This window comes from Salvelinus namaycush, chromosome 1 (assembly GCF_016432855.1).
Source record: "Salvelinus namaycush isolate Seneca chromosome 1, SaNama_1.0, whole genome shotgun sequence".
NCBI lineage: Eukaryota > Metazoa > Chordata > Actinopteri > Salmoniformes > Salmonidae > Salvelinus > Salvelinus namaycush.
In genome coordinates this window covers 18072103-18092625 of record NC_052307.1, presented here as the reverse complement: position 1 = coordinate 18092625, position 20523 = coordinate 18072103, and the positions used below count along the sequence as shown (strand labels likewise).

Below are 20523 nucleotides of genomic sequence, written 5' to 3'. Positions count from 1 at the left end.
AAGAACACAGTGGCCTCCATCATTCTTAAATGGAAGAAGTTTGGAACCACCAAGACACTTCCTAGAGCTGGCCGCTTGGCCAAGCTGAGCAATGGGGGAGAAGGGCCTTGGTCAGGGAGGTCACCAAGAACCTGATGATCACTCTGAGAGAGCTCCAGAGTTAATCTGTGGAGATGGGAGAACATGACACATGACAGCCTGCTTTAGGTGCCAAAAGGACACGATTCTCTGGTCTGATGAAACCAAAATTGATCTCTTTGGCCTGAATGCACAGCATCACGTCTGGAGGAAACCTGGCACCATCCCTACGGTCAAACATGGTGGTGGCAGCATCATGCTGTGGGGGATGTTTTTCAGCGTCAGGGACTGGGAGACTAGTCAGGATCGAGGGAAAGATGAATGGAGCAAAGTACAGAGAAATCCTTGATGAAACCCTGCTCCAGAGTCCTTAGACTGGGGCGAAGGTTCACCTTCCAACAGGACAACGACCCTAAGCACATAGCCAAGACAAAGCAGGATTGGCTTCGGGACAAGTCTCTGAATGTCCTTGAGTGGCCCAGCCAGAGCCCAGACTTGAACCGGATCTAACATCTCTGGAGAGACCTGAAAATAGCTGTGCAGTGACGCTCCCCATCCAAACCGACAGAGCTTGAGAGGGTCTGCAGAGAAGAATAGGAGAAACTCCCCAAATCCAGGTGTGCCAAGCTTGTAGCATCGTACCCAAGAAGACTTAAGGCTGTAATCGCTGCCAAAGGTGCTTTAACAAAGTACTGAGTAAAGGGCTTGAATACTTATGTAAATGTGGTATTTCGGCTAAAATGTAAAAAACACATGTTTTTGCTTTGTCATTAAAGGGTATTGTGTGTAGATTGATGAGGGTGGAAAAAAACAATTTAATCCATTTAGAATTTGGCTGTAATGTAACAAAATGTGGAAAAATGGGTTCCGAATACTTTCCAAATGCACTGTACACTGTGAACTTGAACACACTCTCTAAATATGAAAATACAATACAGTATTTCAGACTGGGAATAATTGATGTTCGGGATTTGCCCCCATCTGCAAGCATGACGAATGGCATAACACCTTACTGATATGTAAATTTGACCAACCAATAGGAATACATAAACATAGCATACATATTTCTGCAGTGGCAAGTGGAAACATAACCAACCCTGTTACATACACAGCCCTTTTCACTCCACAGCCTGAGCCCAGTGATCTTTGTGACTTCTGGAGAAGACCTAACCTTTGTTGATAAAGCCATCAGACAACACAGCAGGCTATATCTAATCTGAGAGACATAGGGTATTTTTCTGTAGCTCTTGCTTTATATCATTACAGTTTTCTTAACATTCATGATTACATCCAAACACATGCCGTACAGTAGCCTTCATTTGGAATAACTCTAAAGGCCTTTACTGGTGTTGCTGAGAGGTGTATCCCAACCCTTTGAAGCAGAGAGCATTATTAGACCAGACTAGAGCAATGAGCTGTTCTGCCTCTGGCCCCTAATTAACTAACTATATAAATAACTAGCGAAATAACTAAATAACTACCGATTGGCCATTGTACAGTTATTTGGACAAAAATGATGCCACTGTGCATCATCACATCTTTCATTTTGCTCTTCAAAACCTCCCTCTCATGTCCAAAGACATATCCTAGTATATTATCCATAGATGATTCTTATGCTGTATAATCTAATGCTAGGCTACTGTAAATATCTAATTGTTGTCACCACCGTTTAACACATCAGATTCATAAAACAATTATTAGATTAGATAAACCGTGCATGTTGCAGCCAGATCCTAATGAAATTCGAAGTTTGCTATGAATTAAGAAATTATTTAATGTAGAAAATGCTTGATATTGTAACGGCAGCTTTCCTCCTCTTCGTCTGAAGAGGAGGTGTAGCAGGGATCGGACCAAGACACAGCGTATTCCGTGTTCAACATATTTAATGACAGACGAAAACGTGAACACTTACAAAACTACAAAATAACAAACGTGGCTTACCGATACAGTCCTTTCTGGTGCAGACAAAACACAGAGACAGGAAACAACCACCCACAAAATCCCAACACAAAACAAGCCACCTATATATGATTCTCAATCAGGGACAACGATTGACAGCTGCCTCTGATTGAGAACCATATTAGGCCGAACACAGAAACAGACAAACTAGACACACAACATAGAATGCCCACCCAGCTCACGTCCTGACCAACACTAAAACAAGCAAAACACATAAGCACTATGGTCAGGACGTGACAGTACCCCCCTCCTGAGGTGCGGACTCCGAACGCACCCCTAAAACTCAAGGGGAGGGTCTGGGTGGGCATCTGTCCGCGGTGTCTTTGTCCCCCTCCTTAGCGTCCTTTGAGTGGCAACCCTCGCCCCCGACCTTGGCCTAGGAATCCTCACCAAGGTCCCCACTAAATTGAGGAGACAGCTCAGGACAGAGAGGTAGCTCAGGACAGAGAGGTAGCTCAGGACAGAGAGGTAGCTCAGGACAGAGAGGTAGCTCAGGACAGAGAGGTAGCTCAGGACAGAGAGGTAGCTCAGGACAGAGGGGCAGCTCCGGAATGAAGGGCAGCTCCGGACAGAGAGGCAGCTCTGGACTGAAGGGCAGCTCCGGACTGAATGGCAGCTCCGGACTGAGGGGCAGCTCATGACTGGAGGGCAGCTCATGACTGGAGGGCAGCTCATGACTGGAAGGCAGCTCATGACTGGAGGGCAGCTCATGACTGGAGGGCAGCTCATGACTGGAGGGCAGCTCATGACTGGAGGGCAGCTCTGGCAGCTCCTGACTGGCTGGCGGCTCTGGCAGCTCCTGACTGGCTGGCGGCTCTGGCAGCTCCTGACTGGCTGGCGGCTCTGGCAGCTCCTGACTGGCTGGCGGCTCTGGCAGCTCCTGACTGGCTGGCGGCTCTGGCAGCTCCTGACTGGCTGGCGGCTCTGGCAGCTCCTGACTGGCTGGCGGCTCTGGCGGCTCCTGACTGGCTGGCGGCTCTGGCGGCTCCTGACTGACGGACGGCTCTAGCGGCTCCTGACTGACGGACGGCTCTAGCGGCTCCTGACTGACGGACGGCTCTAGCGGCTCCTGACTGACAGACGGCTCTAACGGCTCGGGACAGACGGGCGGCTCTGACGGCTCGGGACAGACGGGCGGCTCAGATGGCGCTGGGCAGACGGATGGCTCAGATGGCGCTGGGCAGGCAGGAGACGGCGCTGGGCAGGCAGCTCAGACGGCGCTGGGCAGGCAGGCAGCTCAGACGGCGCTGGGCAGACAGGCAGCTCAGGCGGCGCTGGGCAGACAGGTAGCTCAGGCGGCGCTGGGCAGACGGCCGACTCTGACCTGCTGAGGCGCACAGTAGGCCTGGTGCGTGGTGCCGGAACTGGTGGTACCGGACTGGAGACACGCACCTCAAGGCTAGTGCGGGGAGCAGGAACAGGGCACACTGGACTCTCAAGGCGCACTATAGGCCTGGTGCGTGGTACCGGCACTGGTGGTACCAGACTGGAGACACGCACCTCAGGGCGAGTGCGGGGAGAAGGAACAGTGCGTACAGGGCTCTGGAGACGCACAGGAGGCTTGGTGCGTGGTGCCAGAACTGGAGGTACTGGGCTGGAGACACGCACCTCAAGGCTAGTGCGGGGAGCAGGAACAGGGCACACTGGACTCTCGAGGCGCACTATAGGCCTGGTGCGTGGTACCGGCACTGGTGGTACCAGACTGGAGACACGCACCTCATGGCGAGTGCGGGGAGAAGGAACAGTGCGTACAGGGCTCTGGAGACGCACAGGAGGCTTGGTGCGTGGGGCCAGAACTGGAGGTACTGGGCAGGCAGGCAGCTCAGACGGCGCTGGGCAGGCAGGCAGCTCAGGCGGCGCTGGGCAGACAGGCAGCTCAGGCGGCGCTGGGCAGACGGCCGACTCTGACCTGCTGAGGCGCACAGTAGGCCTGGTGCGTTTTGCCGGAACTGGTGGTACCGGACTGGAGACACGCACCTCAAGGCTAGAGCGGGGAGCAGGAACAGGGCACACTGGACTCTCGAGGCGCACTATAGGCCTGGTGCGTGGTACCGGCACTGGTGGTACCAGACTGGAGACACGCACCTCAGGGCGAGTGCGGGGAGAAGGAACAGTGCGTACAGGGCTCTGGAGACGCACAGGAGGCTTGGTGCGTGGTGCCAGAACTGGAGGTACTGGGCTGGAGACACGCACCACAGGGAGAGTGCGTGGAGGAGGAACAGAGCTCTGGAGACGCACTGGAAGCCTGGTGCGTGGTGTAGGCACTGGTGGTACTGGGCTGGGGCGGGAAGGTGGCGCCGGATATACCGGACCGTGCAGGCGTACTGGCTCCCTTGAGCACCGAGCCTGCCCAACCTTACCTGGTTGAATGCTCCCCGTAGCCCGACCAGTGCGGGGAGGTGGAATAACCCACACTGGGCTGTGTTGGTGAACCGGGGACACCATGCGTAAGGCTGGTGCCATGTATGCCGGCCCGAGGAGACGCACTGGAGACCAGACGCGTTGAGCCGGCTTCATGGCACCTGGCTCAATGCTCACTCTAGCCCGGCCGATACGTGGAGCTGGAATGTATCGCACCGGGCTAAGCACACGTACAGGAGACACCGTGCGCTCTTCCGCATAACATGGTGTCTGCCCGTACTCCCGCTCTCCACGGTAAGCATGGGAAGTGGGCGCAGGTTTCCTACCTGACTTCGCCACACTACCCTTTAGCCCCCCCCCCCCCCCCCCCCCCTAAGACATTTTTGGGATTTCTTCTCGGGCTTCCAGCCATGCTTCCGTGCTGCCTCCTCATACCACCGCTCCTGGGCTTTAGCTGCCTCCATCTCTTCACGAGAGCGGCGATATTCTCCAATGTGAGCCCAGTGTCCTTTTCCCTCCAGAATTTCCTCCCATGTCCAGGAGTCCTGTGTAGTGGGCCGCTGCTGCTGCTGCTGCCCGTAGCCACGCTGCTTGGTCCGAGTTTGTTGGGTGGTTCTGTAACGGCAGCCTTCCTCCTCTTCGTCTGAAGAGGAGGTGTAGCAGGGATCGGACCAAGACGCAGCGTATTCCGTGTTCAACATATTTAATGACAGACGACAACGTGAACACTTACAAAACTACAAAATAACAAACGTGGCTTACCGATACAGTCCTTTCTGGTGCAGACAAAACACAGAGACAGGAAACAACCACCCACAAAATCCCAACACAAAACAAGCCACCTATATATGATTCTCAATCAGGGACAACGATTGACAGCTGCCTCTGATTGATAACCATATTAGGCCGAACACAGAAACAGACAAACTAGACACACAACATAGAATCCCCACCCAGCTCACGTCCTGACCAACACTAAAACAAGCAAAACACATAAGCACTATGGTCAGGACGTGACAGATATGCGATAGACCAACAAAAGCTCTGCTCGGCACTCTAAAACACATCTGACTGTTAAATTAACTTGTAATTAAATGAGGTTGGATTTAATCACTAGCTAGACACATTTGTGCTCTGTGAAGGGACAGCATACATTATGAATGCAGCTTTAACAGGAAATGATGTCTTCTGTGAGTCCTGTAGTGAAATAACAAGCTATGTATCTCTTCGCTCCATGGCCACATACAGATGTGCTGTTAGAACCAGCTATTTATAGCCTCACCACCCCATGTATCTGATAACCTCTAATTGGAGAGATTGAAGGGAAGCAGCAATATCACTGTAAGAAGAGTAAGTTTGATATCCATGCTCACATGCACATCAAACTCGTCTGTCTGGTCCCACTCTATAGTCGTGCCATAGAATTAGAGTTTCATAATCTTCATCAGAGCGTTATGCATACAGCAGGATCGACACAGAAATGAGTAACACTTTGTAATATTGTCCAGAAATAAACAATTTGTAAGGCAACAAATATAAACGCCACCCACTTGGGAGCCTGGTCCAGCCAATCAGAATGAGTTTTTCCCCACAAAGGGCTTTATTACAGACAGAAATACTCCTCAGTTTCATATGCTGTCTGGGTGGCTGTTCTCAGACTAACCCGCAGTTGAAGAAGCCGGATGTGGAGGTCCTGGGCTGGCATGGTTACACTTGCTCTGCATATTTATGCCTTATAAATGGTTTATTACTGGATGTTATTTTAAAATGTTGCCAAAAATTCATACAGAATTTGTTTTAGAGACAAAAAGACTGGGAAAACTTTGTTTTTGGGTTAAACTACCCCTTGGAGCACATACTTAAATTGATGCTGTATTTCTGCATTTAATTAGGCTCTTCGTTTAGTCTGGATACCTTTTCTATCGACCTCAAGTGGTTGGCAGAGAATGGAAGGAGCTGAAGAGAACCCTGGCCCCAGACCAGACAAATGTTAGATCTTGTTGGTGTTGTGTCGTATATGCATATGTGGTGTGGCAGGGTGCCAGTGTTGGGGTGCATTGGCGTGTTACTGCGGGGGGTTCTGACGTATGTAGCTGACCTGCAGGATTGCTGTGTGTTTGTGTGTGTCTGTGTGTCTGAGTGTGTGTGTGAGCAGGCCTCTGGGTGCGGGCAGCAGCGGCGCCTGTGGACGGTGGGAACACAGCCGAGAGTGGGTTCCCGGTCAGGCCGGAGTCACAGGGAATAAGCCAGTATGTTTAGGTAGAGCTTTGGGCCGTTCTCTGTGTTTGTTGTGGAGCTTAACTTCTTAAGAGTCTGTACTGAGGTGAGGCATTTTTCTCCTTCTCCCTTTTCTTTCTTTCCTTCCCTCCGTTTCTTCATGACATGGTGTGTTATTCTGTAACATCCTGGCTCTGTGTGTGTGTGTGTGTGTGTGTGTGTGTGTGTGTGTGTGTGTGTGTGTGTGTGTGTGTGTGTGTGTGTGTGTGTGTGTGTGTGTGTGTGTGTGTGTGTGTGTGTGTGTGTGTGCGCGCTTGTGCGTGTCTGCATGTGTGCATGTTGGAGGATGATGGTGTGAGAATAATTTGTAGCATTCATTATGTTTGACAATTTAAATCAAACGTGTTTGATGTTGGAGAACACACAGCCTCTATGTATTTTACACACACACACACACACACACACACACACACACACACACACACACACACACACACACACACACACACACACACACACACACACACACACACACACACACACACACACACACACACACACACACACACACACACACAATCCGTTTGTCGCTCTGGCTTTAATGAGAAACACACACCTGTTTTCCACAGATGTTCTCTTTAACAAGCTGCTGTCCTTCACTCTCATATGGGAGGTGTGGAGGTGATGGCCATCTGATGCTATAAATCAGACAAACCAAGAACCTCTAAACAGGCCATCAAATCCAGGACAAGTGTAGTATGAGCTCATGCAATCAGGCTTCTCAGTGAGCTCCAGATCTGTGAGTGATGTAGCTAATTCAGGGGTCACACACAAGCTATGACAGGGCCATCATGGAGATTGTTGATTTGGGCTGCAGTCAGGGTGAGACTCCCTGGTTCCTGTCAGATCCCCCCCTTAATTTGTGGGATGATGCCAGGGTTCAGAGAGGGTAGAAATGGGCTCCAGTTACACATGCCTCACACTCAGTGGTGTTAAGTACTTTAGTCAAAATACTTTCATGTACTACTTAAGTTGTTTTTGGGGTATCTGTGTAGTGGACATTAATGTTTGATATGTGAATATACAAGACTAAGCAATTAGCCTATAAACATGTATCTGACTCCATAAAGATAATTAGCAATATGCAAGAAACTATGATTGATTTACAGTAATAGGCAATGAAGAAATGTCTGAGAATGGATTCTAAATACAAGTGTATTTCATTGGATTAACATACAAGGCATAAGCTTAATTTACAAAGCATTAACAAGTATTACAAGGCATTAGTCTAAGCATGGTCAGGGAGAGAGAGAGAAAGCATTGCCTGAAAGGCACTGTCCCAAAAGTCCATGGGGTGGAGAGAGAAAGAAAGAGTATTTCACTGCAGGTCAGGCACAAATAAGAGAATGAACAATGAATCTTAGACCCTTTTTATAAGCATCTGAGTTGTTTGGATTCAAAACCTGACATGTTGACCAATAGTATTACTGCAAAGTTAACCTCCAATCAGATATCAGACATACATGATGTAACCTCTGCTTCTCAGAGGTGAGACAAAGGATTGGCAAGACCAACACAGAGAATGCTGAATTCCTAAGACAACAGAGGAAGTTCTAGCATACAGTTTATAAGAAGAGTCACTTCGGAGGCTGCCCTGCAGTACATCTTACTATTTAGATTTTTGACAACTTTTACTTTTACTTCACTTACATTCCTAAATAAAATAATGTATGTTTTACTCTATATATGTTCCTTGACATCCAAAGTACTTGCTACATTTTGAATGCTTAGCAGGACCGGAAAATGGTCCAATTCACGCAATTTTCAAGAGAACATCCCTGGTCATCCCTACTGCCTCTGATCTGGCGGACTCACTAAACAAACATCTTGATTTGTAAATTATGTCTGAGTGTTGGAATGTGCTCCTGGCTAGCCGTAAATTTAAAAAAGAAGAACATTGTGGCGTCTGGTCTTTTGATACTTAAGTATATTTTAGCAATTACATTTACTTTTGATACTTATGTATATTTAAAACCAAATAATTTTAGACTTTTACTCAAGTAATATTTTACTGGGTGAATTTCACTTTTACTTGAGTCATTTTCTGTTAAGGTACCTACCTTTAGTATCTTTACTAAAGTATGACAATTGGGTACTTTTTCCACCACTGCTCACACTCTGTCTGTCTGTCTGCAATCACACACTGTCCTGTCAGACAGACAAACAGACAGACGGACATATTATAAAGATTCTTTGGGTTTTGGAAGAGCACTAAATAAGACCTTGTTATGTATTATGTATTATGTTATATATTACAGAGATATACTTTATATCTTCATTACTCCCCAAGTGCCTTGACGTATCCACCCCATTAGAATAACAGACAGACGCTTGGCACTGATGTGTTTTACAATAACTCAGTCATCTCCCTGTGAGGTATGAGCCTGAGAGAGCATGTCATGTTTTTAAATCTGGTGTCTGTCTGCCAACTGTCTCTGTAGAAATGTCAACAGCTAGCGACATGTTACAGGCAGTTAACAAGAGGATGCTCCAGCAGCTCATATATACATGGTTAAGTTTTCAGCCTCTCAGAGCAGCACAAGGAGCAGGAACATCTAAATAACATCAAGTCATCATGACTGACAGGGAGATAACTGGCTGATGCTCTTATGAATGTCTAATATGCTCCATAACTGTCTAAATCCCAAATGCCTAGGGTTGATGGCTAACCTTTTGGCAGCGATGTCATTCTGTATAGCTAGCTACCCTTGAGCTGCAGCAATTGGATCTACGTAGCTATTGACTCTTTAACAATTGATACTGTTTATGAGTTGATAATAGAAATCCTGAAATCCATCAACTTTGAGAATAGATTTCATTCTCCATTACTTGTGATCTACTATCTATAGCCTTTAGTCATTTTCTTGCCTGGCTATGCTGCTCCCCTGGCTGTAAGCCAGTCCTGTCTAAATATGGTCATCACTCCTGGGGCTGTATTGACCATTTGGCTGTCACAGCAAAGACCAACACCAGGGAGACACAGCCCAGACCAACACCAGGGAGACACAGCCCAGTCCAACACCAGGGAGACACAGCCCAGACCAACACCAGGGAGACACAGCCCAGTCCAACACCAGGGAGACACAGCCCAGTCCAACACCAGGGAGACACAGCCCAGACCAACACCAGGGAGACACAGCCCAGTCCAACACCAGGGAGACACAGCCCAGACCAACACCAGGGAGACACAGCCCAGTCCAACACCAGGGAGACACAGCCCAGTCCAACACCAGGGAGACACAGCCCAGTCCAACACCAGGGAGACACAGCCCAGTCCAACACCAGGGAGACACATCCCAGTCCAACACCAGGGAGACACAGCCCAGACCAACACCAGGGAGACACAGCCCAGACCAACACCAGGGAGACACAGCCCAGTCCAACACCAGGGAGACACAGCCCAGACCAACACCAGGGAGACACAGCCCAGTCCAACACCAGGGAGACACAGCCCAGACCAACACTAGGGAGACACAGCCCAGTCCAACACCAGGGAGACACAGCCCAGTCCAACACCAGGGAGACACAGCCCAGTCCAACACCAGGGAGACACAGCCCAGACCAACACCAGGAAGACTACAGGGAGTCAGGCTGAATCTAAATGAGGAGCCATGCCTTCACTCTGTGTAGAGTGGACCTCTAGAAATACTTTACGTTGAAATCACTGTTGCAGTCACTGCATTTTCACTTGTTTTTATCGTTATTGTCATCATTGTCATTATCATCATAGGAATTGTCATTACCATTTCTAAAGCATCTTCATTGTCAAGTTGTCATAGTAATAATCTGTACGTCAGTGGTTAATATATACATCGTTCACATATAGAGATAGGAAGTATAGAGGGGGAAGAGGGATGAATAGAGGAGAAAGAAGACGGCAGATGGAGGGAGTGTGACCGTGGAATAGATATTTAGAGAGAAATGGACAGATGGGAAATACATAGAAATAGAGAGAGTTGATGTGTTGATAGCCACTCTCAACCTATGTCCATTACTTGTGTGTGTGTGTGTGTGTGTGTGTGTGTGTGTGTGTGTGTGTGTGTGTGTGTGTGTGTGTGTGTGTGTGTGTGTCTGTGTGTGTGTGTGTGTGTGTGTGTCAGCTGCACTCAGCAGCAGGTGTTGGAGCAGGCTTGGGGTCACACAGTCCACAGCCCTAGTGCTTGTTTCCAGAAAATGACACCTAATTGCAGTCAATGGCATGCCCTGATAACATTTGTCTTTCCCTCTCTCCCCTCTCTCCCCTCTCTCCCCTCTCTACCTTCTTTCTCTTTCTAGGTAAGTGACACTTCAGAAGCGGTTTTCTGAGAATCTGATGCTACAGAAGGTAACACTGCTCTGGGGTTTTGACCATCGGTCTACAAAGGATGGACTCTCCTCCTGTTAAGGGATGGCGTTACAGTAGCTACCCTATGGTATGGGTGTCCTTGCTTGTGTCTCAAATGGCACTGTATTCCGTACTGCACTAGGGCCCTGGTCAAAAGTAGTGCACTACAAAGGGAATAGGGTGCCATTTGGGATGCAGACCTGTGTTATATTATAATGGGATGTGACACAGTTTGACAAATGCATATGGACCTGCTTGGGCCACAGAATACAGTATGTATGTTTTCATAGTAGCCAGCGATGAGCAATCACCAAAACTAACACAGCTAGTCAGATGCTTTGTTTGTCTGTTTGCATCTCCTTGAAAAAGTCCTTGAGTTGGATTTACTTGATTTCTCACAGGCTGTAGAACTACAGTAGGATCTGAATTTTATCAGCCTATTGCAAGAGAACATTCCTGCAATGCTGATTTTTTTTAACGTATTATATGAGGTATAAAAAGGCTTCTGAAGACTAATTTCCACTTTGAAATGTCAGGCTTGACTTTCCCTTACGAAAAATGTATCAACCCCTACAATGTATCAACCCAATCATTCATTCATTATAATCCACATAATAATTCACATTTTCTGTTGCTGCAGGATTATTTTCCTGCTGTAGCAAACTGGCTCAAATTAAGCTTCTAAATCAGTGGAGACATATCCTACTTTATAGGTAACCCAGGAAGCAGCTGCCCTATCCAGTCCATCCTGGTGGTGATCAGTCCCAGTAAATCTACTGTAGTGTTGTCTCCATGAGTCTCTCAGAGTGAGTGTAGCCAGCTGTGGCCGTATATGGGCCAGTGTGTAGTTGTGATGATAATCTGTTGATGTAATCAGATGGTCGGGGTTAAGGGTCAAATGGTCTGGGTTAGGGGTTCTTCTCATTATCTCCCAGTCTATTCATTTTCTGTGGTTACGCACGACAACGCAGCTCAGCTCAGCGCTGCCCCTCTCTCCTCCACAGCTCATCAATGAATCCTCCCAGGCTGAGCTTTTAGTGTGTGTGTTCATGTGTGTAGCATATCTTTGTGTTTTTATAGCCCATCAATACAGATCAATGGAAGGAGAAATTAGATATCTTTATAGCACTGAGAGAGAGTGTTAATTAAGTAAAATTGTGGGGCTTGCTTTACCTGTTTAAACATATCTTTGTGGTAGTTGTAGAAGTTTAAAAAGGTATACTTAAATAAAGTAGTTCAATTAAATAAAGGTTAAATAAAATTACAAATTAAAAAATATAGTTAAAGTTAAGTGTAGTAAAATAATTGGTCTGATTACTTTGATTTATCAACCTTATTACTTTGGATTGTGGGGCAGTTAGATCGCACATTTCATCAAAAATAACTACACTCTGGCTACTACACTTTTATACTCTCTCCTACTAGAATACCACAGTATATGACAACTGTATTAAGAGTACAGAAGGCAGTGAGGCATTGTTGAAGTAAAAAATAAAATAAAAAATACTACGCAATTGGACAACAGTGGGATGCACATGAAGCCCTCTCTAGGCTGGAGGGGGATCAGTGGGAAGAGGGAGCCACTGGCCAGAAAGGGGGAACCCTTTTAACTGAGCATAGCATACATAGGGCCTTTAAAAAATCTGGGTTTGCCTGATTCCATTTAGTTTTTTCCCAAATTCAGTTTTCTGCATTTTGTTTTTCCAGGTTTTAATTTTCCCCAGTTTTTTTTAAGGTTTTCGTTCTCAAAATCACACGTTTTTAATAGAAAAACAACACAATTGGATGTTCTAAGTCCACAACAATATTTAAACCACATCAGGAGATCACTTTTGAGGTCAGGAAAAAAATTAAGAAATTTGGATTTTGGGGTGTGGTTACCCTTTAATGCAAGTGCACACCAGCAAGAGACAGTTGTTTGGTTAGCCATGTTTCTGTAGCATTCATGTGATTGCAGAGTTTGCTAAACAAATGGCCACTGGATTGATGCAAATAATCATATCATTCTTCCAGGTAGACATAGGCTACTTTTTAATTAACATTGAGAAGATTTTTGGGAAAGCCTTTCTATCTCTACAAGAAGGTTATCATTAGCACCATCGCTAACGGCTACGTTACGGCAAAGTGTAGACATATGCACGCACTAGTGGTGACTCTTAACCCATAGTCCCCGTGGGGCGGGCCGGTTTAGGGTCATGACATATTGTGTGTATGAATGGCACGTGGGTGGCGGGCGGGTTGAATAAAGAGAAAAATATGCATAAAAAAATATGTTTAATTATTGTGCAATTCATATCTATGGGTTAGATTGAGGTTTTTCTTTCATCATTTTTTATCTGGCATTAGTGCATAAACCTAAACTTTAGGGCCTAACTGTATACCCGCCGACTGAAACCTGGCACAGTGAAGTGGACTCTATTCTGTTTCTCAACAGCGCTGCAAAAGAAAGGAAGACAAAGTAGGCAGTTATAGCCTCATAACTGGACAGTGTTGTGTTATAAGCCTTTTTTATGTCTGTATAGGCTGTTAACCCACACAGGCAGTTGGCTTACAAGATCTCCATTTATTGTTTGACATTTTGTTTAATTTCAGCAAAGCTATAGGCTACTGTTCAATAAGCCCTTTCAAATTAATAGGCCTAAATGCTCAATAAATACAAGGGCAAAGTAGCCTGAACGTACAGTGCATTTTCATGCATTTATGTGCAAGGTGCCAATTTAGGCTATTGTTTGAAATGTTTTGTTTCTGCAAAACATTAGGCTACTGTTCAATACGCCTAAATATTCAAAGAATAAACGAATAAATGTTAAAGAAAAACAGAATTGTTCAGTAAATGTTCAAGAGAAAAAAGGGAAATGTACAGCGTATTTTCTATATTTGCAGGTTTAGGGTCGGGTGCGGGCCTCAGAGTTTTACTTTATCACATTAGGCTGCAGATGGGTTATTAAATCAAATCAAATTGTATTGGTCACATACACGTATTTAGCAGATGTTATTGCGGGTGGGGTGAAATGCTTGTGTTCCTAGCTCCAACAGTGCAGTAGTATCTAACAATTCAGATCAATACACACACATCTAAAAGTAAGAGAATGGAATAAAGAAACAAACATAAATATTTGGACGAGCAATGTCGGAGTGGCATTGGCTAAAATACAGTAGAATAGAATACAGTATATAAATATGAGATGACTAAAGCAGAATGTAAACATTATTAAAATGACTAGTGTTCCATTATTAAAGTGGCCGGTAATTCCATGTTTACAGACAGATTATTTCACTTATAATTCACTGTATCACAATTCCAGTGGGTCAGCAGTTTACGTACACCAAGTTGACTGTGCCTTTTAACAGCTTGTAAAATTCCAGAAAATGATGCCATGGCTTTAGAAGCATCTGATATGCTAATTGACATAATTTGAGTCAACTGGAGGTGTACCTGTGGATGTATTTCAAGGCCTACCTTCAAACTCAGTGTCTCTTTGCTTGACATCATGGGAAAATCAGAAGACGCTTTCTGTCTCCTAGAGATGAACGTACTTTGGTGCAAAAAGTGCAAATCAATCCCAGAACAACAGCAAAGGACCTTGTGAAGATGCTGGAGGAAACAGGTACAAAAGTATCTATATCCACAGTAAAATATAGATTTTTGCTCGACCTTGACAGCAGATCCTCGTTGAAGTCGCCACAAAAAATGTCAGTTCAGTGCCTTTAAACTATGACAATGGAAGGTGTGTGTATGTGTGTGCGCGTATACTGGTTTCAATGTGTTTGTGTTGTCTTACCTGTAGATAATGATAATTGAGACACTTCAAACAGACTGAGTTAGCAGGGCTATTATGCACAGTGAGATCAAATGTTGCTATGGTAACCAGGAAAATGTCACGTAACAAAGTTACATGACAGTGGGAAGTAAGCTTTAAGCTTAAAAAGGATTGGACCCTCTTTTTCAATTTTTGCCCAAAATGACATACCCAAATCTAACTGCCTGTAGCTCAGGCCCTGAGGCAAGGATATGCATATTCTTGGCACCATTTGAAAGGAAACAGTTTTTGGAAATGTGAAAGGAATGTTGGATTATATAACACATTAGATCTGGTAAAAGATAATGCAAAGAAAAAAACAAATGTTTTTTTGTATTTTTTTTGTACCATCATCTTTGAAATGCAAGAGAAAGGCCATAATGTATTATTCCAGCCCAGGTGCAATTTAGATTTTGGCCACTAGATAGCAGCAGTGTATGTGCAAAGTTTTAGACTGATCCAATGAACCATTGTATTTCTGTTCAAAATGTTGTATCAAGACTGCCCAAATGTGCCTAATTTGTTTATTAATAACTTTAAAACTGTGCACTCTCCTCAAACAATAGCATGGTATTATTTCATTGTAATAGCTACTGTAATTTGGACAGTGCAGTTAGATTAACAAGAATTTAAGCTTTCTGCCAATATCAGATATGTCTATGTCCTGGGAAATGTTCTTGTTACTTACAACCTCATGCTAATCGCATTAGCCTACGTTAGCTTAACCGTCCCGCAGGCGACCCACCAATCCTGAAGAAGCTTAATCCAGCTGCTGTGTCAGATTTCAAAAAGGCTTTACGGCGAAAGCAGACCATGCGATTATCTGAGGACAGCGCCCCGCATACAAACACATGAAAAAAAAAATTCAACCAGGCTGGTGCGACACAAAAGTCAGAAATAGCCATATAATAAATGCCTTACCTTTGACGATCTTCTTCTTTTTGCAATCCCAAATGTCTCATTGACACAATTAATGGTCGTTTTGTTCGATAAATTCCTTCTTGTTATCCCCAAAATGTCAATTTATTTGGCGTGTTTGATTCAGAAATACACCGGTTCTAATTCGCCCAACATAACTACAAAGTATCTAATAAGTTACCTGTAAACTTGGTCCAAACATTTCACACAACGTTCCTAATCCAACCTCAGGTATCCTAAAATGTAAATAATCGATCAAATTTAAGACGGAATAAACTGTTTCCAATACCGGATAAAAACAACGCGAAGCGCGTTCCAGTTCACGCGCACCAAAAGACTAGAGTCCACCTGGAGTGACACTTACAAAGAACAGCCATACTTCTTCATTTCTCAAAAGAAAAACATCGAACAATTTCTAAAGACTGTTGACATCTAGTGGAAGCCATAGAAACTGCACCCAGGTTCCTCATAAATAGGGCTTCCCATAGAAAATTTTCCCTGGATGACTTGTGCTCGGGGTTTCCCCTGCCAAATCAGTTCTGTTATACTCACAGACATTATTCTAACCGTTTTAGAAACTTCAGAGTGTTTTCTATTAATTTCTATTAATTTCTACAAATTATTTGCATATCCTAGCTTCTGTGCCTGAGTAGCAGGTAGTTTACTTTGGGCACGCTTTTCATCCGGATGTCAAAATACTGCCCCCTAGCCTTAAGAAGTTTTAATTAATTAAACAGCTGTATCGTTTGATTGGTAGAATATATTTTTGTTCCGATTTTAGATTTGAATATTAGAGATGTAACAGAAGATTACAAACCGTTTCACTTTTTTGTATAAGTTGTTGGCAAAGTGGTTAAAGTAGCTGATTTGTGTCTGAAGTTACATTGTTTACAGTAAATAGAATAGAATGTTGGGAGTCATGATGTCACAATGGGCCCTTTAGAATGCTGAGGAAATCCCATGAAAGTGGATGGAGGAAAAAAAGAAAGACAAAATGCTTAAAAGTTTAAAATGTATAACATAAATCAAAAAGTTGTACACAAGCACATTATTCCAGACTGAGCTGCACGTTTTAAAGTTTGAATTACGTTTGTAGGAGAAGTAGCGTTCCAAATTAAAATAATAAGAAGTATGACTTGCTTTGCAAGTCCCACTGATAACAGGCAATCTGTGCCATTACTTCTCTCCTTGTGGCTAATTCATTCATGAATGTGCACTATATATACCGGAGTTGCGACCATGTCAGTTGAAACATTATTGCTATACGACTAGCTTTTTTAAAAAGAGCTGAGAGGACTGGGCAGGAAGTAAAGCAGAGATTTAAGAGTGGACATTTGCTTTCTATTCAGTGCCATTCGATCTGTGCTGGCTGAGTGCGTTATGATAAATGTATTCCTGTCACTGTGAGATGTTGATAGATGACTATGATTGGCCCTCCTGTGCTGGGCACATCAGTGCCATTGGCCGTGTTCAGTGTGGTGCATCACTCTGTCTCTCAGTCAGGCCCAGGAACTCCCCTCAGGCTGCTCCCCTACTCCTCACACCCCTTACATAACACTGCTATTCTTACCCCTGGATGTGTGTGTGCGTGTGGGTGTGTGTTTGCGACTGTGCACACGCTCATGTGCGTGTATGCCGCAACACATTGCAACACTCCTCACAGAGCAAGCTCAACACATCCACAGAGTCAGCACTCTTTCGCTATCTTCCTTTCTCTATCTGTCTCTCCCTCCTCCTCACCCCTCTCTCTCGCGCTCCTCCTGAGAGACAGCTGGAGGTGCAGCAGGCTTCCACAGGAGAATACGTGCATGTCTTATTTATACTCTATCCTCCATGGGAGTGAACACAATCATTTATTCACTTAACAGCATTCAGAGATGGGCCAGGGAGAGAGAGAGTGGGGCAGACAGAGAAGAGCAGGAGTAGCTAGTGAAGTCTACAAGGTTGAGGTGCATGGTGGGTGCCATTCCATTCCAGGTGGAAGGATTTGGGAAGGCACTTGATATTCCTCATGTTTAGCCTCATTGTTTCCAAAGGATGCTCATTGTAACAATGATGCTGGGAGTCAGGAAGCAGGTGTAGTGGGTGAGTTTAATAAAAAAGAACATGGAGTGACATAAAACAGGAGAAGTGTCTGGACATGAACACAAAACCAATACTTGCTTGGCGCAGGTTCCGAATGTACTCCAGGTACCGATGGTTGGTAAGGATGAGAAATGGGTCCTTGGTGCCCTCCAGCCAGTGTCTCCACTCCTCTAATGCCAACTTCACCGACAGTTTCTTTGAGTAATTTGCATACCATTTCTGTGGATTACCTTGTCGTTGGGACAGGACAGCCCCCACACCCACTTATGAAGCGTCCACCTCCACCACGAAGGGCAGCGTAGGATTTGGGTGTTTGAGAAACAGGGTGGAGGTGAAACGTCTCTTCAGTAGGCGGAAGGCTTCATCGGCTGCAGAACTCCACCTCAATTTACGGGGACCAACCTTGAGGAGAGAGGTGAGAGGAGAGGCGATAGAGCTAAAGTTCTTGATGAAACGGCAGTAGAAGTTGGCAAACCCCAAAAACCATTGTTACACATTTATGGTGGTTGGGACTGGCCATGATCTGACAGTATCTACCTTCTTACTGTCCATCATCCCTCCTTGCAGGCCTATCTGGTAACCCAGAAAGGCGACAGCCTCCTGATGGAATTGGCACTTCTCCGCTTTGACATATAGGTGGTTAGCCAAGAGGCGTTCCAGGACTACTCGGGACGTGAGCGATGTGATCATCCAAGGTAGCCGAGTAGACCAGGACGTTGTCGATATACACGGCCACCTGGTGTCCGAGCATGTCCCGGGATCACCGTTAACGAATGCCTGGAACACTGACTGAGCATTGACTAATCCATAAGGCATCACCAAGTACTTGTAGTTACCAGACTGTTTTCCATTCATCCCCCTCCCGGATGAGGATAAGATTGTAGGCACTCCGCATGTCCAATTTGGTAAAGAACCGGGCCCTGCGGAGCTGTTCGATCACTGCTGGCACCAACGGTAGAGGGTAACGGTATTTAGTGGTGATGTAATCAATGCACGGTGTAACCCTCCATCCTTCTTTGCCACGAAGAAGAAGCCTGCCGACACAGGGGAGGTGGTCATGCAGATGAAACCCTGTTGGAGCGCCTCATGGATGTACTCCTCCATAGCCTTGGTTTCAGCCACCGACAGAGGGTACATGTGGCTAAGCGGAGGCGCTGAGCCTGCAAGCAGGTCGATGGCATAGTCCCAGGGGCGATGAGGAGGGAGACAGGTGGCACGGGTCTTGGAAAAAGCCTCCCGCAGATCTTGTTACACCTCCAGGATGTTGGTCTGAAGGGCAACCACAGTACTCTCAACCGACGTTGAACCACAGGGGAAGGGAAAGCAGGTCCTCTGGCATTCGGGTGCCCAGTCCGTGATTGTCATCCTCGACCATGAGATGGTGGGGTTATGGCGTTGGAGCCATGGGAGGCCGAGGACGATCTACTGTACGGGTGCACTGATGATGAGGAAGGGAAGGCGTTCTTGATGTATGGACTCCACGGTGAGGGTGAGTGGTGTTGTGATGTGTGTGATAGTCCCGGATTCCAGTGGTTGATTATCCAGCGCTTCAACCGGAAACGGAGAGGAGAGGGGGTATGAGGTGATGTTCAGGGAAGAGGCAAGGGTCTGGTCAATAAAATTCCCTACGGCACTGGAAACCACTAGAGCTGTAGAAACAATACATGAGGGACAGCCAGCTAGTGAAATCGATACAAAAAAATCAGTTTGCGGAAAGTGATGATGGAATACTCACGTCTAATCCAGGAGACGGGTGACCGTGGGGCCGTTCCTCTGCTCTCGTGGACACCGCACACCGTTGAAGCTGGTGCCCCTCTTGACCACAATGGGGACAGAGCCCCAGCTGTTTCCGACGGCGTCGCTCAGCCGCGGGAAGGCATTTGGCCCCTACCTCCATGGTTTCAGGCTCTGACAGTCAACGAAGGAGGGAGGGAGGCGATGGGGGTGCTGACACTCTCGAAGAAGGTTCTCCATACGGATGGCCATCGCGATGAGTGTGTTCAAGGAGAGGGTGTTGTCTCGGCATACCAACTCCGTCTGGACATCTTTGCACAGTCCTCTTCTGAATAGGGTGTGGCGCGCCATCTCATTCCATCCGCTGGATGCTGCCACTGTCCGGAAAGTGAAGGCGTACTTCGCAGCAGTCTGGCCATCCTTCCGTAGTTGGAGTAGGTGCTCACACCCCTCTCTGCCCTCCGGTGGATGATGAAAGACTCCTCTGAACAGAGCCCTGAACCCCTCATAGGAACCCAGCTCCTCCTCTCCTCTCTCCCAGACAGCCATAGCCCACTCCAACGCCCGTCAGGTCAGCAGGGAAATAACAGTGGCAACCACACGGTGGTGGGGGCTCCCATCTGATAAGCGAAGTAGAGGGAGCACTGAAGTAGGATACCATGGCATTTGGATGGAGTCCCGTCATGTTTAGAGGTCAATCCTAATAATTTCAATGTGCACTCACCATTTCCCAAGACTGTATGTGCCTGTTAGTAACGCACTGTTCAATTCAATGTGAATATATACCATTAGCTAAGGTAACATTCTGTTGACTTCCTGTACGTTTGTTCTCTCTTAATATTCCTAGTCTTGCTTCCTCACACCCTTACTTCTCCACAATGGCTCTTAGAGCTTTTACAGGATGCTTGCAGGCTGACCTTGCTCTTAAAACACCACTTCCTGCAGTCCTTTATAGTGTGAATATAGGAAAGGTCAAATTCAGTTCAT

At 46.0% G+C, this 20523-nt stretch overlaps 1 protein-coding gene across 1 annotated transcript in view; it reads left to right on the top strand.

Moving 5' to 3' along the window:
- Positions 1-20523, top strand: part of LOC120053554 (cAMP-specific 3',5'-cyclic phosphodiesterase 4D-like) — a 275152-nt gene that overhangs the window by 141358 nt on the left and 113271 nt on the right. The gene's annotated exons all lie outside the window — the stretch shown is intronic.